The 16549-nt window shown below is 43.9% G+C and overlaps 1 protein-coding gene across 1 annotated transcript in view; it reads left to right on the top strand.

Annotated features, from left to right (window-relative positions):
* Positions 1-16549, top strand: part of LOC113592401 (zinc finger protein 154-like) — a 224576-nt gene that overhangs the window by 127460 nt on the left and 80567 nt on the right. The gene's annotated exons all lie outside the window — the stretch shown is intronic.

Here is a 16549-nt window from a genome sequence, read left to right as displayed (position 1 = left end):
CCTGTGGGAACCACATGGTACCCCAACTCTTGATCTTGTGAGACTTGCAACTCACAGCCCCTGGTCGTTCACTCTTTTCTAGTATACAGCATTCACATGGCCCTGTAAGGCGTGTGGTGTCCTCCCCTCTGGGCTGTGAATATATGTAGTAAACTGCTGTTGATCTCATCTGTCCAGTGTCCGGTACTTTGTGTTTGGCCGTCCCCATAAGCCTAGGACAGGAATTCTCAAACAAAAGTGACTTATAGGGAGGCCAAGGAGATACCTGTGCCACGTGGCATTGTGCCACCAGTGTCCAGGAACATGAGGCTGTACATTCTGAAGAATACTTGGAGAGGGAGTATGTCTGAAGGTCCCAGGGCCCTAGGAATGACACTTACACGAGAGATCATATCAGGGTGGAGGAGTAGCTTGACAGAAGTGGGTGCATTCATCCACCCAGGACCACAGCTCAGACATCTGTTCACCTGTGTGTTATTGCTGATGATCGGACCTCATGACTCATGAGCCCACGAGTAACCAGCAGTGCAAGCTGTCCCAAGGCCTGGTTTGTTTCCTAGGTTGGAGGCTTGGGAGGAGGGTGATCTTGGGGTAGATGTGTACAGGAGGGATTGGGTACTCAGGAGAAGGGCTCTTGCTGGTTTCATCTGTCACCATCATGACAGGACACTGTGACTTTTGAAGACGTGGCTGTGTACCTGTCCTGGCAGGAGTGGGGTCTCCTTGATGAGTTTCAGAGACACTTATACCACGATGTGATGCTGGAAAACTTTGAACTTACAGTCTTTCTGGATAAGGCCCTCACACCACCCCTGTGCCCTTAGATGTTCTCTGCTCTTCCCCTTTTTCCCAGGGGCTCGTCTGTGCTTCCTGTATCAGGACCATGGACACTGCTTCTTGCCCCAGCTCCCCAAGTATGTGCTATGGCTGGTAAGGCTGAGGTATGTGCACTGCCCTCTCCTGCAGCAGTCCCAGCATGGGGTCAGGCATCTAGCAGTCACTGTAGTTGATTCTACTTCGCTTGCCCTCTTCCTGGCCTGTGACTTTGTACAGATCCGAGGCACCAGAATACACCAGCGGCTACTTCTTTCCTCTAGCTGACATTTCTTCATGCCTGCTGTGCCAGGAATTGCTAACACTGACACGGTTACGGCTGTCTTGCGAGACACTCTTCTGAAGTTTTCTGTAATCGGTTTCGCCTCCTGTGGTCTATCACATGCTGAGTTGTGGCCCAGTACCGTCTGCTCTTTTGTAAGGTCTTGCCCTTCGTAGTTGCGTTACACAGGTGCCATGTATTTGCTCATCTGGGGAGGGTGGAGAACCTTTAAGCAGTTCACAAACGGCTGTTCAGCCACAGCAACATGGGTTCAGGGAGACCCTGATCTTGAGCGGGGGTGCCTGGGTGAGGGTATAACACCGGGGCTGTGTTGAAACTGCAGCAAGAGTCTCCGCTCTGTGATTGGTGTTTTGGTGCCGGCGAGTACTTCTCATGTCTGCTGTTTCTTCCCCAGTCTCGATGCTTGGCCTCCTTGTCAGCTCTGCATGTCACTTCCGCTCTCACGTCCTGTGCGGGACCAATCTGTCCCTTTTGGGACTCTATGTCTTACCGACTTCCCTCGCTGCTCCCTTCTGCAGTGCTTCGCGGCATCGACCGCTCCGTATTGTGTCATGAGGTGTGCATGTGTCTTCAAATAGTACTTGACCATGAGCTGCTCTGTCGCGGTTGGAGTGTCTTGGTCCTGGACGTACCCTTCTTCATAGTGGTGACATGTCACTGGTAACAAGGGCCTGCTGAAGCTCTTTGTGGAGAAACCGGTTATAGACCCTGCTCTCCTGCACGTCACACATCGTAGCCATGTCCCTCGCCATTGGACCCCTTCCCCGTGTTCTGCTCTTTATTTTCTTGCAACAGAGCAGCTCTGTCCTCAGCCTGAGCCGATTCGGGTTCTGTAGACAATCCCTGGACTTGTCCTGAGTTTGTCAAACACATTCTTGTGCGTGGGCAGTCCCCCCAACCGCAGTAAGCATGGATCCTCCTCATTTGGTTCCTTTCGGGTGGTTGGTGTGGAGACCACGAGGAGGAGCATTTCTGTAGGCATGCCACAGGTGAGGACTCCAAGGCAGGTGTGTCTGCCCAGAAGGCCTGCTCCTAGGAGATACGAAGCCTCGTCTCGAGGGACATTTATGTGCACCAGGGAGCACATACCACGTGGAGGCTGTACACCCATGGGGCAGGTGGGCAGTGAATGTTTTATTGCAGACCTCCTGTAGCACCAGAAGTAGCACATTGGAGAGAAACACTTGCGGAGCAGAGTCTCATTTGTGAAGAGCTGCAGGTTCTGTGTCCCAGAAGCACTTTACCTACATGGCGAGGCGGGGCGGGGGGGGGGGGTCGGGAAGGACCTCAGAAATGACTTCTTGAGCAGCTCAGTGTCTCTTCGATGTAAGTCCCTCCCATTGTGGAGAAGCCCAAGAGAGTACCGAGTGTGCAGTGGCCTCATGTGGTATGAAAACTCATTCGAAACGGAGGACGCATGAAAGCTTTCAAGAACAGATACACATCTGTCCAACACAAGAGACCGCTCTAGAGAAGGACCTTCCATGTGTGGTGCGTGTTCCATGTGTGGAAGTCTTGCAGCAGAAGGCACCGCCTCAGTCACCATTGGAGAGGTCACACTGGAAGAGGGCCTCAGGGGTGCAGGGAACAGGGGAGATTATTTAGCAAGGTCAACCTCACTGAGCATCACAGAGGTTACACTGGACAAAGGCCTTGTTTGTGCAGGGAATGTGGGCACCTCTTTACTTACAGATCCAGTCTCTTGAACCTGAGGTTTCATACTGAATCCAGGCCTCATGGGTGCGGGGAATGGGGGAAATCTTGTAGCCAGAGTTCTGTGCTCCTTCAGCATCAGAATTCATGCTGGAGAAGGCCTTTTGAGGACAGGGAATATGGGAAATCCTTTAACTGAAGCTCTGTGCTCCTTCAGCATCAGAAAGCTCACACTGGCTGGAGGCTTCCTGCATGTGCAGAGTACTCAGGTGGACGCCCCGTCTCACTGAGCACCCAGAAAGTCACATGGGAAACTTAGGTCATTACCGTAGATGTGCAGGGGATGTGCGATCTCTGTACTGCTGAGAACCCTGGAGGTGGTCCCTTGTGAGGGATCTAAATTCCACCTGAATTTAAACTCCTACATCTGAACAGCCACCAAATTCCAGGTATGTGTGAGGTATGTTTTCTTTTTTCATTAAAAAAAAAAGAAGCTTTTAATGTTTATTTTATTTTTGAGAGAGAGAGAGTGCAAGCAGGGGAAGGACAGAGAGGGAGGCAGACGCAGAATCTGAAGCAGGCTCGGGGCTCTGAACTGTCAGCACAGAGCCTGATGTGGAGCTCGAACACAATGTGGGGCTCAAACTCCCCAACCGTGAGACCGTGACCAGAGCCGTAGTCAGATGCTTAAATGACTGAGCCACCCAGGTACCTCTGGGAGAGGTAGTTTTAAAATCTGCCTTTGCCAGATTTATGCCCCCCAGTTCTGTTGCTGAACCTGTTCTACGTCTACCCTGTGGAAGGTGCCCATGGTATGTATCATTCACTAACTACATTGTGTTCAGGGAAGTAGCACTTTCCTGTTGGTTGGTGGAAGGGTGTCTGAGAAGCCTGAGCTTTCATTCCTTTCTCATTTCCTTCTCTCTGATGATTTAGGCCATGGATCTGATCCCGTTTGGGCCTGGAAGACTTTGCTCATGACTTGAAAACAGACTTCCTTTTTCAGGGATGTTATTGGTCTCACATGACTTTTTTTTTTTAAATGCTTATTTATTTATTTAAATCATTTATTATTATTATTTGATTTACATCCAAGTTAGTTAGCATATAGTGCAACAGTGATTTCAGGAGTAGATTCCTTAATGCCCCTTACCCATTTAACCCATCCCCTCTCCCACAACCCCTCCAGTAACCCTCTGTTCTCCATATTTAAGAGTCTCTTCTGTTTTGTCCCCCTCCCTGTTTTTATATTATTTTTGCTTCCCTTACCTTGTGTTCATCTGTTCTGTGTCTTAAAGTCCTCATATGAATGAAGTCATATGATGTTTGTCTTTCTCTGACTAATTTCATTTAGCATAATACCCTCTAGTTCCATCCACATAGTTGCAAATGGCAAGATTTCATTCCTTTCTGATTGCCGAGTAATACTCCATTGTATATAAATACTACATCTTCTTTGTTCACTCATCTGTCGATGGATATGTGGGCTCTTTCCATACTTTGGCTATTGTCAATAGCACTGCTATAAACATTGGGGTGCATGTGTCCCTTTGAAACAGCATACCTGTATCCCTTGGATAAATACCTAGTAGTGCAACTGCTGGGTCATAGGGTAGTTCTATTTTTAATTTTTTAAGGAACCTCCATACTGTTTTGCAGAGTGGCTGCACCAGTTTGCATTCCCACCAGCAGCACAAAAGAGATCCTCTTTCTCCTTTCCAATATCTTTTGTTGCCTGAGTTGTTAATATTAGCCACTCTGATAGGTATGAGGTGGTTTTGCTTTGTATTTCCCTGATGATGAGTGATGTTGAGCATTTTTTCATGTGTCGGTTGGCCATCTGGATGTCTTCTTTGGAGAAGTGTCTACTCATGTCTTTTGCCCATTTCATCACTGGATTATTTGGTTTTTGGGTGTTGAGTTTGATAAGTTCTTTATAGATTTTGGATACTAACCCTTTATCTGATATGTCATTTGCAAATATCTTCTCCCATTCTGTCAGTTGCCTTCTAGTTTTGCTGAATGTTTCCTTCACTATGTAGAAGTTTTTTATTTTGATGAGGTCCCAATAGTTCATTTTTGCTTTGGTTTCCTTGGCCTCTGAAGACGTGTTGAGTAAGAAGTTGCTGTGGCCAAGATTAAAGAGGTTTTTGCCTGCTTTCTCCTCAAGGATTTTGATGGCTTCCTGTCTTCCATCCATTTTGAGTATTTTTGTGTATGGTGTAAGAAACTGGTCCAGGTTCGTTCATTTGCATGTCGCTGTCCAGTTTTCCCAGTACCACTTGCTGAAGAGACTGTCTTTAATCCATTGGATGTTCTTTCCTGCTTTGTCAAAGATTAGTTGGCCATATGTTTGTATGTCCATTTCTGGGTTCTCTATTCTGTTCCATTGATCTGAATGTCTGTTTTTGTGCCAGTGTTTGTTTATTTTTGGGAAAGAGAGCAAGTGCATGTGCATAAACTGGGGAGAGGCAGTGAAAGGGAGGGGGACAGTATCTGAAGAGGGCCATGTGCTGACAGCAGAGAGCCTACACGGGGCTCGAACTCAGGAACTGTGAGATCGTGACCTGAGCTGAAGTCAGTTGCTCAACCAATTGACCCACCCACATGTCCCCTTCATGTGGCTCTTGTGATGGAATTTTCCAGCCTCCAAAGCACAAACCTGGGAACAGCCTGCCTTCCACTGTTCTGGTTTGTGTGATGAAGGCCTTATTTCAGGCACCTTTAATCTCGGGGGTTCCAGTCCCTGTGTTTGTGGCGGCTTGAAAACAACCTTTTGAGCTGTTCTGCTGAGAACAGTTGAGTTGTGCTAGCATGAAGGTGTGACCGGCTTTTGTTGGGATTCCAAATTTGGTGCACCTCAGATGGGATAATATTACAGCAGAATACGTGTAGCTCTCTCCTTTTGGCCTCATTTGTGTTGCTGCTCTTAGCCTCCCGGAAAGACTGCAGGGCCTTATGGTCCTTATATGTAGCTTCGATGTTGTGGTGTTTTGTCGGTTCAGAGGTCAGCCTGAGGAAGAGACCATTGTGACAACGTCTGGTGTTTGTGGGAGTAACAGAGTATTCTGTTACTCATTCATAGGGGATGTTGCGCTTTGCTCAGCACTGGTAAGGGAAATCTGTTCCACAGATTCCTGCAAAGGAGCATGTGTGCTGGTGTCCAGAATTCTTTAGGTTAGTGGTACCGGTTGAAAGATTATAGGGGGATGGGGCTCCTGGTGACTCAGTTGGTTAAATATCTGACTCTTGATTTCAGCTCAGGTCGTGATCTCACGGTTGTGGGATATAGCCCCACATCGGGCTCTGCACAGACACCGTGGAGCCTGCTTGGGATTCTCTCTCTCTCTCAAAATAAGTAAATAAACATTTTAAAGAAAAATTATAGGGGTACTCATAATTATTATAAAAGACTGGACTTATAGGGAGTGAGGAGATTACAACAGACTGGTTGGATTGTGCCTCTTGTAAAAGAGCGTCCACGACGTTTAGTTCCTGTGGCTGTGAAGGATGAGAATCCGAAATTCTCAGGATTTCCAGAAGAGTATATCTTGTGTAGCTGAGGGCCTGTCAGAAAGAATAATCTGAAGGTTTTACGAATCTTACAGCTCTTTTTGGGCTATCTCAAGGCTGTTGCTGTGCAGGGAGGAAAACTGGGGGCAGGGAGGGGTAGAGAGAAAGGAGATGTCTTGGTCAGTGATGTGGCCTTTGTGCCTCAGACTGCAGTCCTTTTGAATCAAGTGGAAATGGCTTTCATTGCTCACCAATATTTGTTATCACTGAGGAGGGTATCTGCTCCAGGAGCATGAGGAGAGATGGTGGAGTGGATATTGGAGGATTTTACAAAATAGTAGGAAGTCCAGATTTTTATTTCAAACCATGTTTCTAAAGCTTTGATAAGGTGTAGATGGCATGCAGTAAACTGTACAACTAAATAACCCAGGAAACCCCTCACTGTCATGATAATGGACCTGCCCATCACGCCCATATCTATAATGATGCCTTTCTCTCTCTCTCTCTCTCTCTCTCTCTCTCTCCCCCCCCCCCCCTTTCTCTCTCTCTCGCTTGCCTGCCTGTCAGGCAACCATTGGTTTACTTTCCTTTATAACAGATTAATTTGCATTGTCTGGAATTCTACATGATTGAAGTAATACATTGTTTACCCTTTTTCTTTTACTGCCATGGATGCCCTCTGCAGAATGTTTATTTTCAGATTCAGCAATGATACTTACATGATCGTTCATTATTTTTATATTACTGAGAGTATGATGTTCTATGAACTACCACTATTTGTATTTTCATTCGTCTCTTTATGGATATTGACTTCTTTCCAGTTTGGGTGGTTACAAATAAAATTGCTAGACATTTTAATACAATTCTTTATGTGGCTGTGTTTCATTTCTCTTGTGTTAGTACTTCAGAGTGCAGTGCTGGAGTCACAGGCTAGGTGAATGTCTTAGCTTTTTAAGAAATGTCAAAACTGGGGGCGCCTGAGTGGCGCAGTCGGTTAAGCGTCCGACTTCAGCCAGGTCACGATCTCGCGGTCCGTGAGTTCGAGCCCCGCGTCAGGCTCTGGGCTGATGGCTCGGAGCCTGGAGCCTGTTTCCTATTCTGTGTCTCTCTCTCTCTCTGCCCCTCCCCCGTTCATGCTCTGTCTCTCTCTGTCCCAAAAATAAATAAACGTTAAAAAAAAAAAAAAAAAAAAGAAATGTCAAAACTGGTCTAAAATGGTTCTCTCGGGGTGCCTGGGTGGCTCAGTCGGTTGAGCATTGGTCATGATCTTGCGGTTCGTGGGACTGTGTCGAACTCTGTGCTGACAGGTCAGAGCCTGGAGCCTTGCTTCCGATTCTGTGTCTCCCTCTCTCTCTCTCTGCCCTTCCCCTGCTTGTGCTCTGTCTCTGTCTCTCTCTCAAACAATAAACATTAAAAAAATGGTTCTCTCTACTAGCGGTGTATGAGACTTCTGGTTCCTCTATATCCTTGCCAGTAGTAGATACAGTTTTTAAAAATTTTGACCCCTTTAATGAATATTTAGCAGTATTTCACTGTGGTTTTAGGTGAATTTCCCTGATGTTTCATGATGTTGAACATTTTTTCATTTGTATATTTGCCAGATACATGTCGTCTTTGGTATAATGTTGGTTCATATCTTTTACCTGCTTTTTTTAAAGAAAGGTTAGAGGTACCTGGGTGGCTCAGTCAGTTGAGTGTCCCACTTCAGCTTAGGACATGATCTCATGGTTTGTGGGTTCGAGCCCCATGTCCAGGTCTGTGCTGACAGCTCGGAGCATGAAGGCTGCTTTGGATTCTGTGTTTTCCTCTCTTTCTGCCCCTCTCCTGCTCATGCTCTGTCTCTCTCTCTCGAAACAAATGAAAACATAACATACCAAAACATATTGGATGCAGGGAAAGCAGTTACACAGAAAGATTATAGATCTAAATGCCTACATTAAGATAAAAGATGGATCTCAAATAAACAACCTTACTTTACACTGCCAGGAATTAGAAGAATAAGCCCCAAATTAGCGGAAGAAAATAAATGGTAAAGATTAGAGCAGAAATAAATGAAATAGAGACTAGAAAAACAACAGAAATGATCAATGAAATGAATAATTTTTTAAAAATATTTATGTATTTTGAGAGAGAGGGAGCAGGGGAGGGGCAGAGAGAGTGGGAGAGAGAGAATCCCGAGCAGGCTCTGTGCCGTCAGTGCAAATCCCATTGTGGGGCTCAATCTCACCATGGGGTCACGACCTGAGCCGAATCAAGAGCTGAACACTTAACCGACTTAGCCACCCAGGTGCCCCTCCTTTTTTTTTTTTTAATGTTTATTTATTTATTTTGAGAGAAATTGTTTTAAGAAAAGCAAAATTGACAAAACTAGCTAGATTAGCGGAGATAAAAAACAGGATCGAATTAAAATTATATAAAAAGTGGAGGCTTTGTAGCTAATACCACAGAAATAAAAGGATCACAAGACTACTGTGAGCAAGTATAGAGCACTGAGTAAGAAGACGAAAGCAGTGGGCCAACTGGGTGGCTCGGTCGGTTAAGCGTCCGACTTCGGCTCAGGTCATGATCTCACGGTCCGTGAGTTCAAGCCCCGCGTCGGGCTCTGTGCTGACAGCTCAGAGCCTGGAGCCTGTTTCAGATTCTGTGTCTCCCTCTCTCTCTGCCCCTCCCCTGTTCATGCTCTGTCTCTCTCTGTCTCAAAAATAAATAAACGTTAAAAAAAAAAAAATTAAAAAAAAAAAAGACGAAAGCAGTAAGGTTTGGGGTTTTGAGGTCCATCTGGTGACAGCAATGACTGAAAAACTGTCCTTGTACCCTAGATGAGAGCTGTTGAAATTCTAGTTACAGGGAGAAAACCAAACATTCACATATTTTTCGGAATCTGGGAAGAGAGCTCTCCACATCACAAATGACGTGTGTGTTCTTGTACATTCTGTCAAGACAGAATTCCACAGTCCCTTTGGTGTTAGGTTTTGTTTCATTTGAAACAGTATTTCTTCTCTCAAACACGGAAGTCCTACAAGATTTTTAATTCATAATTCATGACCACTTACCCATTTGTAACACAAATGAACTCATAGCAAACCATTTGCCTCATCCCTGGAATCCAGTCACTCAGACCACAAATAGGATTTAAAAGGTTTCCCTAAAGCACAGACATTTGTGAGTAGGAGGAATGCAAAGAACAAAGGGGTTGAGAGAGAGGATGAGCTTAGATGAAAGCTGCTTACGTAAGGAAAAACATCTTAGGGAAACATTTGAATTTTGAAACTCATAAAATCACTTAAAACCTTTGCTCTCTGAAGTAACTCAGTCTTTTCCTGAAATTCATGTTTTCTCCCTTTAAGGGGGGAGGGAAGATTTTTCTCTTTTGCAGGTCACAGGGTTTTTTCCTATGGAAGCACAATCCTGATTTCTTAAGCATGTTCTCAGCCAGCTACAGAAGCATTCATCATAATCCAGATGGTGTCATGAGATGTGGAGCCTCTGCCTGGACTGGGAGCTTTCCACACACTGTGCATCTTCCCTTCATCTGTGAGAGTACGTGACAGACACGGCCGCGGCTCTGCAGCGGGAACAGGCAACGTGAAGTTTCCAAAAGGCAGACGGAACAGCAGACGGAAGACAGATGCAATCTGATTGCACTGTAAAGATGAGGTTTCATAACTACATCAAAACTACACTCCATTCTTGAGGATTCTACCAAATCATATGAAAAACAAAAGATGTCCGACATCTAGGAGCTGTCCTAAATTCAACTCCATAACATTTCGTCTTCATTTGTCAGGAATAAAGCCATATGAAGAATATTCCAAGTCTGAGGAGCCTTTCCAGATGGCTCATCGTTCTCCTGTGTCTCGGTTTCTGGAAGTTTAGTACACTTTTACAAGTGGATACATTTAGTAAGTTACGCATGGCCAGGTGTGATCTTGGATCAGAGAGCTAGAGAACAGACACATAGGGTAAAGCAAGAGAGAGTGATACAGCAGACAGAGGTGAGAGAAGAGGGAGGGGAAGAGAGAACAAGAGATGAATCATGTTAGAAGCCAAAGATTAAAAAAATATCAGAAAGTGGCACAGTTCTAGGAAAATGGGACAGATGGGACAGTATAAGTCTTCAGTAGTGACGAAAAGGACTGCGTGTCAGGAACTGAACGAAAGTACATTTTCTAACAATTGAAATGGACTTAAACGGAGACAAATCAGTACAGAATTCTGATAAAGATTTATTTTGCCGAGCCAGCAAAGTGTCTCCGTGCCCCTATGTAAAAAGAATTGGTAGGAACAGTTTTTGGAAGCACAGTGGATTCACAAAGGAAAGCATGCATTCAGACAGCAGTTATAGGAGTGCCCTGGGATGCTGTGCTGCTTGTTGGGGGTACTCCTTTCTGAGTCCTAGTCTCTAATTGGGTTCTGAGCCTGGCACTCCCCCTCTCATCAGGATAACGTCCAAGCCTCTGTTGTTAGAGAACAGGTGGTACAGCTGTGCATTGAAGATCTGTATGTATGTGACTAGGACCCTTTCCCATCTTCTAGAATCATGTGCTAATGTCCTGAAACTCAGATTCATAATACAGTTGGATGAGAATTCATCATCGATCAGTTTCTAGAATCTAGAATTACTTTCAAGGTTCTGAATAACTGTCAGGAGCTAAGAATAAGCAGTGAAGACTTTTGCCCTCACAGCCTACAATCTAACGTATGTAGAGAGTGCCTAAAATTTTTTTCTCAAGTAACTAGCTGCAGGACATTTTTACTATAAACCTATTTTTCATATCGACTTTCACCCAGAGATCAAAGGGGAAAGAAGAGCTACTGACACTGATGTATTCCATGCCCCTAAATGTTTACGTTTCCCCATTTAAATGTGTAAAAGCTTTTAATTAAAACTGTGATGATCTCTTTTTAATTTTTAAATAAACTTATTTTTTTGCAGTTTATTTATTTATTTTGAGAGAGAGGGAGAATCCCAAGCAAGCTCCACACTGTCAGCATGAAGCCCGATCTCACAAACTGTGAGATAATGACCTGAGCCGAAATCAAAAGTCATTTGTGCAACCGACTGAGCCACCCAGGCATCCCATCAAAACAAACTTATCTGTTTGGTTTTTTTTTTATTTTTAATGTTTGTTTTTGAGAGAGAGACAGTGTAAACATGAGGGGCAGAGAGAGACAGAATCTGAAGCCAGCCTCCTGGATCTGAGCTGTTAGCACAGAGCCCGATGCGAAGCTAGAACCCACAAACTGCCAGATCGTGACCTGAGCCAAAGTTGGACACTTAACCAACTGAATCACCCAGGCACCCCTAAAATAAATTTATTTTAGAGCAGTTTTAGGTTCAAGACAAAATAAAGCATAAAGTTCGAGGAGTTCCTGTATACTGCCTGCCTGTCCCCAGATGCACAGCCTCCTGAGTATGAACATTCAGTATTAGCGATGTCCATTTGTTACAATCAATGAACCTAAACTGACACATCATTATTACCCGAAGTTCGTAGTTCATTTTTTTTTTCATAGTTTAAGTTAGAGTTTGCTTTTGGTGTTGTACATTGTATGGATTTGGTGCATGTGTAATGATACGTATCCATCATCATAATATATGGAATAATTTTACTGCCCTGACAGTCCTTCATGGTCTGCATATTCATCCACCCCGTGCCTTAACCCCTGGAAACCACTGATCTTTTTACTGTCTCCAAAGTTTTGCCTTTTCCTAAATGTTATATATTGGAATCACACAGTATGTAGCCGTTTCAGATTATTTTCTTTCACTTAGCAATATATTTTTTTGGTTCCTGTGTGTCTTTTTCATGGCTTGAAAGTTCATTTCTTTCTAGTGCTGAATAATTTTCCATTGTATGAATGTACTAGGGTTTATGTACCCATTCATCTATTAAAGCAAATCCTAGTTGCCTCTCAGTTTGGCAACTATGAATAAAGCTACTGTGAACATCTGTGTGCAGGTTTTTGTGTGCATGTGTTTTCAACCCATATGAGTAAATACGAAGGAGTGTGATTACTGGATTGTGTGGTAAGAGTATGTTTGGTTTTGTTAGATACTGTCAGACTGTATCCCAAAGTGTCTTATGCAACTGTTCACTCCTACCAGAAGTGAATGAGAGTTCCTGCTGCTCCACATTCTCACCAGCATTTGATGTCAGGGTTTGGGATATTGGCAATTGTGTTAGGTGTGTAGTAGTATCTCACTCTTAATTTGCTATTTCTTAATGACGTGATGTTGAACATCATTTCATATGCTCAGTGGTGATATATGTATCTTTGGTGAGCTGTCTGTTAAGGTCTTTTGCCCATTTTTTAAATGGTATTTTTTGCCCATTTTTAAATCAAGTGTTTTACTGTAGGGTTTTAAGAGTTCTTTGTATATATTTGATAACAGTCTTTGATTAGATGTGTCCTTTGCAGATGTTTTTTTCTGGTCTGTGGCTTGTCTTCTATTCTCTTGACATTGTCTTTTGCTGAGCAGAAGTTTTGAATTTTAATGGAGCCCAGCTTATCAATTATTTCTATAATGTATTGTGCCTTTAGTTTTGTATTGAAAAAGTTATCACTATCCCCAAGGTTATCTAAGTTTTTTCCTATGTTATCTTCTAGGAGTTTTATAGTCGTTGTTGTTGTTATGCATTCAGGTCTGTTATCCACTTTGAGTTCATTTTTGTGAAGGGAATAAAGACTATGTTTAGATTTTTTTTTTTTTTTTTTTTGCATCTGGATGTTCAGTTGTTCCAGCGTATTTGTTGAAAAGGAAAAGATTATCTGTGTTCCATTGCATTGCATTTGTTACTCTGTCAAAGATCATTTGACCAGGTCTATTTCTCAGCTCACTATTCTGTTCCATTAATCTTTTTATCGATTCTTTGGCCAGCAACACACTGTCTTGATCACTGTTGCTTTAATTTTTTTTAATGTTTATTTTTGAGAGAGACGGAGGTTGAATGGGGGAGGGGCAGAGAGAGAGGGAGACACAGAGTCTGAAGCTGGCTCCAGGCTCCGAGCTGTCAGCAGAGAGCCCAGCCTGGGGTTCAAACCCATGAACTGTGAGATCATGACCTGAGCTGAAGGAAGTTGGCCATTTAACCGACTGAGCCACCCAGGCGTCCCCTGTCACTGTTGCTGTAGTAACCTTGAAGTTGGGTAGTGTCAGTCTTCGACTTTGTTCTTTTTCTTGAATATTGAATTAATTAGCTACTTTGGTTCATTTGCCTCTCCATACAAACTTTAGAATCAGTTTGTCAATATCCACAAAATAACTTGCTGGGATTTTTACTAAGAGTGTATTGAATATGTAGATAAATTTGAGAAAAACTGACATCTAGACAATATTGAGTCTTCTTGTTCATGAACCTGGTATGTCTCTCCATTTATTTAGTACTGGATTCTGTGTCTGTGTCTTCTCCGCGGAGTCCTACCCAGACAGGCGTGCTCTGAAACCTCAGGCTGGCCGCCCTTAAACCTCAGCCCCAGAGGCTAGCATCAGAGGTCAGGTGCAGGTGGCCGCCACCAGCCGCTGCATCCCGGCTTCCTCCTACAGAGGCAGTGTCCTTGCCTCAGGCTCAGAAGCCGGGGCCCCACTTCCTCCTACTCCAGAAGGTGATGCCCCACCTGTGGCAACCAAGCAGTGCTGGTGCCTCTCTTGCACATGTGTTCATGCAATCTTGGGGACCTGCCCTTGGGTCAGGAGACTCTGCATCAGGAATCTCAGGTGAACCTGAGCCCTGGGACATGGTTGCCAGCCTCTAGGCCTTCATGCTGTCGTTACTTGGTCTGGTTTTTCTTCCCATGGGGAGCTGCAGAGGGGCTTGACCAGCCCTTGGAGGACTCTCCTCACAGAGGAGTATTCTTTGGCCTTAGAGAAGGGGTCCTGCCCGGACTGGGAGGTGACGGATAGCCACAAGCCCTGCTTCCTCACAGCAGCTGGCCGGGTTTAGTACATGCAGTGCACAAAATGCATAACAGTCTTTAAAAGAAGGCAGCTTTAGGGGTGCCTGGGGGGTGGGGGGCTCAGGCAGTTAGGCGTCTGACTTCAGCTTAGGTCATCATTTCATGGTTCAGGAGTTCGAGACCCGCATCCGGCTCTGTGCTGACAGCTAGGAGCCTGAAGCCTGCTTCGGATTCTGTGTCTCCCTCTCTCTCTGCCCCTCCCTTGCTCACGCTCTGTCTCTCTAAAAATAAATAAACATTTAAAAAATTTTATGAAAAAATTAAAAGAAGGCAGCTTTCAGTCTACAAGGTTTCAAGTGAGGGAAGTATCAGGTAATGGGTGTAAAATGAGAAAGTAGCTTTAGGTTGTCCAAGATGTATTGAGAAAATCAAAACATGGGTCAGTGTACAAAGTCTGACTTAATTTTTCCTGAGAAAAACAGTTGATACAGGCATACGTTTGAACACAGACACACACGTGCAGATACAATTCTGAAAAGATAATGCTCTGCTGCACGTGTTTTTCTCCAAGAGGGAGAACTGTCCTAGACTTTTCACATGCTGTTTTATAATTGTATATAATGTTTTGTATTAGGGAAAGTAACCTGTACTGACCTCTTCTTCTCCCCCCTCCCTCCGCCTTTTCAAAAATCCTGCAGATTTAGAGAGGACTCCAATTACTGTGAGAAACACCATGACCTGAAAATCACAACAGTACAGTGGAATGTTATCAAATGTATCAGAATCACCTGGAAAATTGTTAAACCACAAATTCTAGGTCCTGATCCCCAGAATCTCTATTTCACTAGGTTAGTTTCTGAAATGAGGATGAGCTTTTCTTTTCTTTTTTTTTATGTTTATTTACTTATTTTTGGGAGAGAGCAAGCAGGGAAAGTGCAGGGAGAGGGAGAGGGAGAGAGAGAGAATCCCAAGAAGCCTCTGTGCTGTCAGTGCAGAGCCCAACGTGGGGCTCAAACCCACAAAACATGAGATCATGACCTGAGCTGAAACCAAGAGTCGGACGCTTAACCGACTGAGCCCTGAGAATGAGCATTTCTAACAAGTCACCAGGTGACACTGATGGTGAAGGTCTAGGAATCAAACTTGAAAAACAGGATTCTATGAAAAATGAGGCTGCCTAGTTCCAGGCCTTCGAGTCCACCACCATAAAGAAATGCAGGCTCCCAGAAGCAGAGCCAAGGTTTCTCACGTACATCCCCTGAGCATCTGTGCAGGAGCAAGTCAGGCTAATGCCTACTTGGCTAGAGTTCTTCACTGTGGAGCCCTTTGAGTGCTTTATCCACCAAAGCTATCTAACCACCTGTGTATTTTGCCTAGAGCTTATTCCAAAAATGCCCACCCAGTTATCCCTCATATATTATCCTTCAAGTTTTTGCTCAATGACCCTCCAGAGAGGCCCGCCTTACTGCTGTATGTAATACACATACCATACTTCTAAGCACATTCACCTTATGTTCTTCTTGTGCCTACCATATTCTAACATGCCGTATGATTTAGTATTTCTTCTTTCATGATTTCTGTGACCTCCTTGTATATAATATAGCCCCCAGGAGGACAGAAATCTTTTGTCCCTTTTGTGTCCTAATGTCTCCTATGCGTGTACAATAAGTTCTTGAAGCCAAATACTCATTGATCATTTGTTAGAACAGAGAAAAAACAAGACACTTTAGCTTCCCTTTATAGTTTTACAGTTCTGCCTATTCCTCATGTGCCTGTTAGCTTTCCCTGAATGCCAATATCGCTTCATTTCAAGAATGAGTAAGAATCAAGTTTTGGAGACAAAGTCTTCAGAATGATTGTTACAGTCACATGCTCAGCTTAATTGTATTTCTTCTCAGACAACACTGATATAATTTCTCTGAGATCTTTTTACCATCCGCTGATATTTCCATTAATATCACAATTCTGACACAAATTCTGAATCATTACATAGCCACTATTAATAGCTTTCTGTAATTTGCATTTTACAACTGTTTTTCTCAGATAATGTCAATTCCTCATGCAGAATATTCCCTGTAATCATAGGGGAAATGATAACCACTTTCCAGTAGTGAGATGAAATCATGGATTTAAGTTGCTCCCTACATTTTGAAGTTCACAACACCGTTTTCATACATGCTACACCTGTGAACACGAGCCACTGAGGCTATCAAAGTAGCAGGTTCTTCACAGTTCTATTTTTGAGACTATTTTCATTTTTGAAAATGACTATCAGGCTATCCAAAAAGGTTAAATAGATTTAAAAAAAGAGGTAAACATGTCGCTCACTAGGTTGGACACAATAGTTTACAGTCAAGGGAGACATTT

This window comes from Acinonyx jubatus, chromosome E2, assembly GCF_027475565.1.
Source record: "Acinonyx jubatus isolate Ajub_Pintada_27869175 chromosome E2, VMU_Ajub_asm_v1.0, whole genome shotgun sequence".
Classification (NCBI taxonomy): Eukaryota; Metazoa; Chordata; class Mammalia; order Carnivora; family Felidae; genus Acinonyx; species Acinonyx jubatus.
This window is presented reverse-complemented; position numbering and strand designations above follow the sequence as displayed.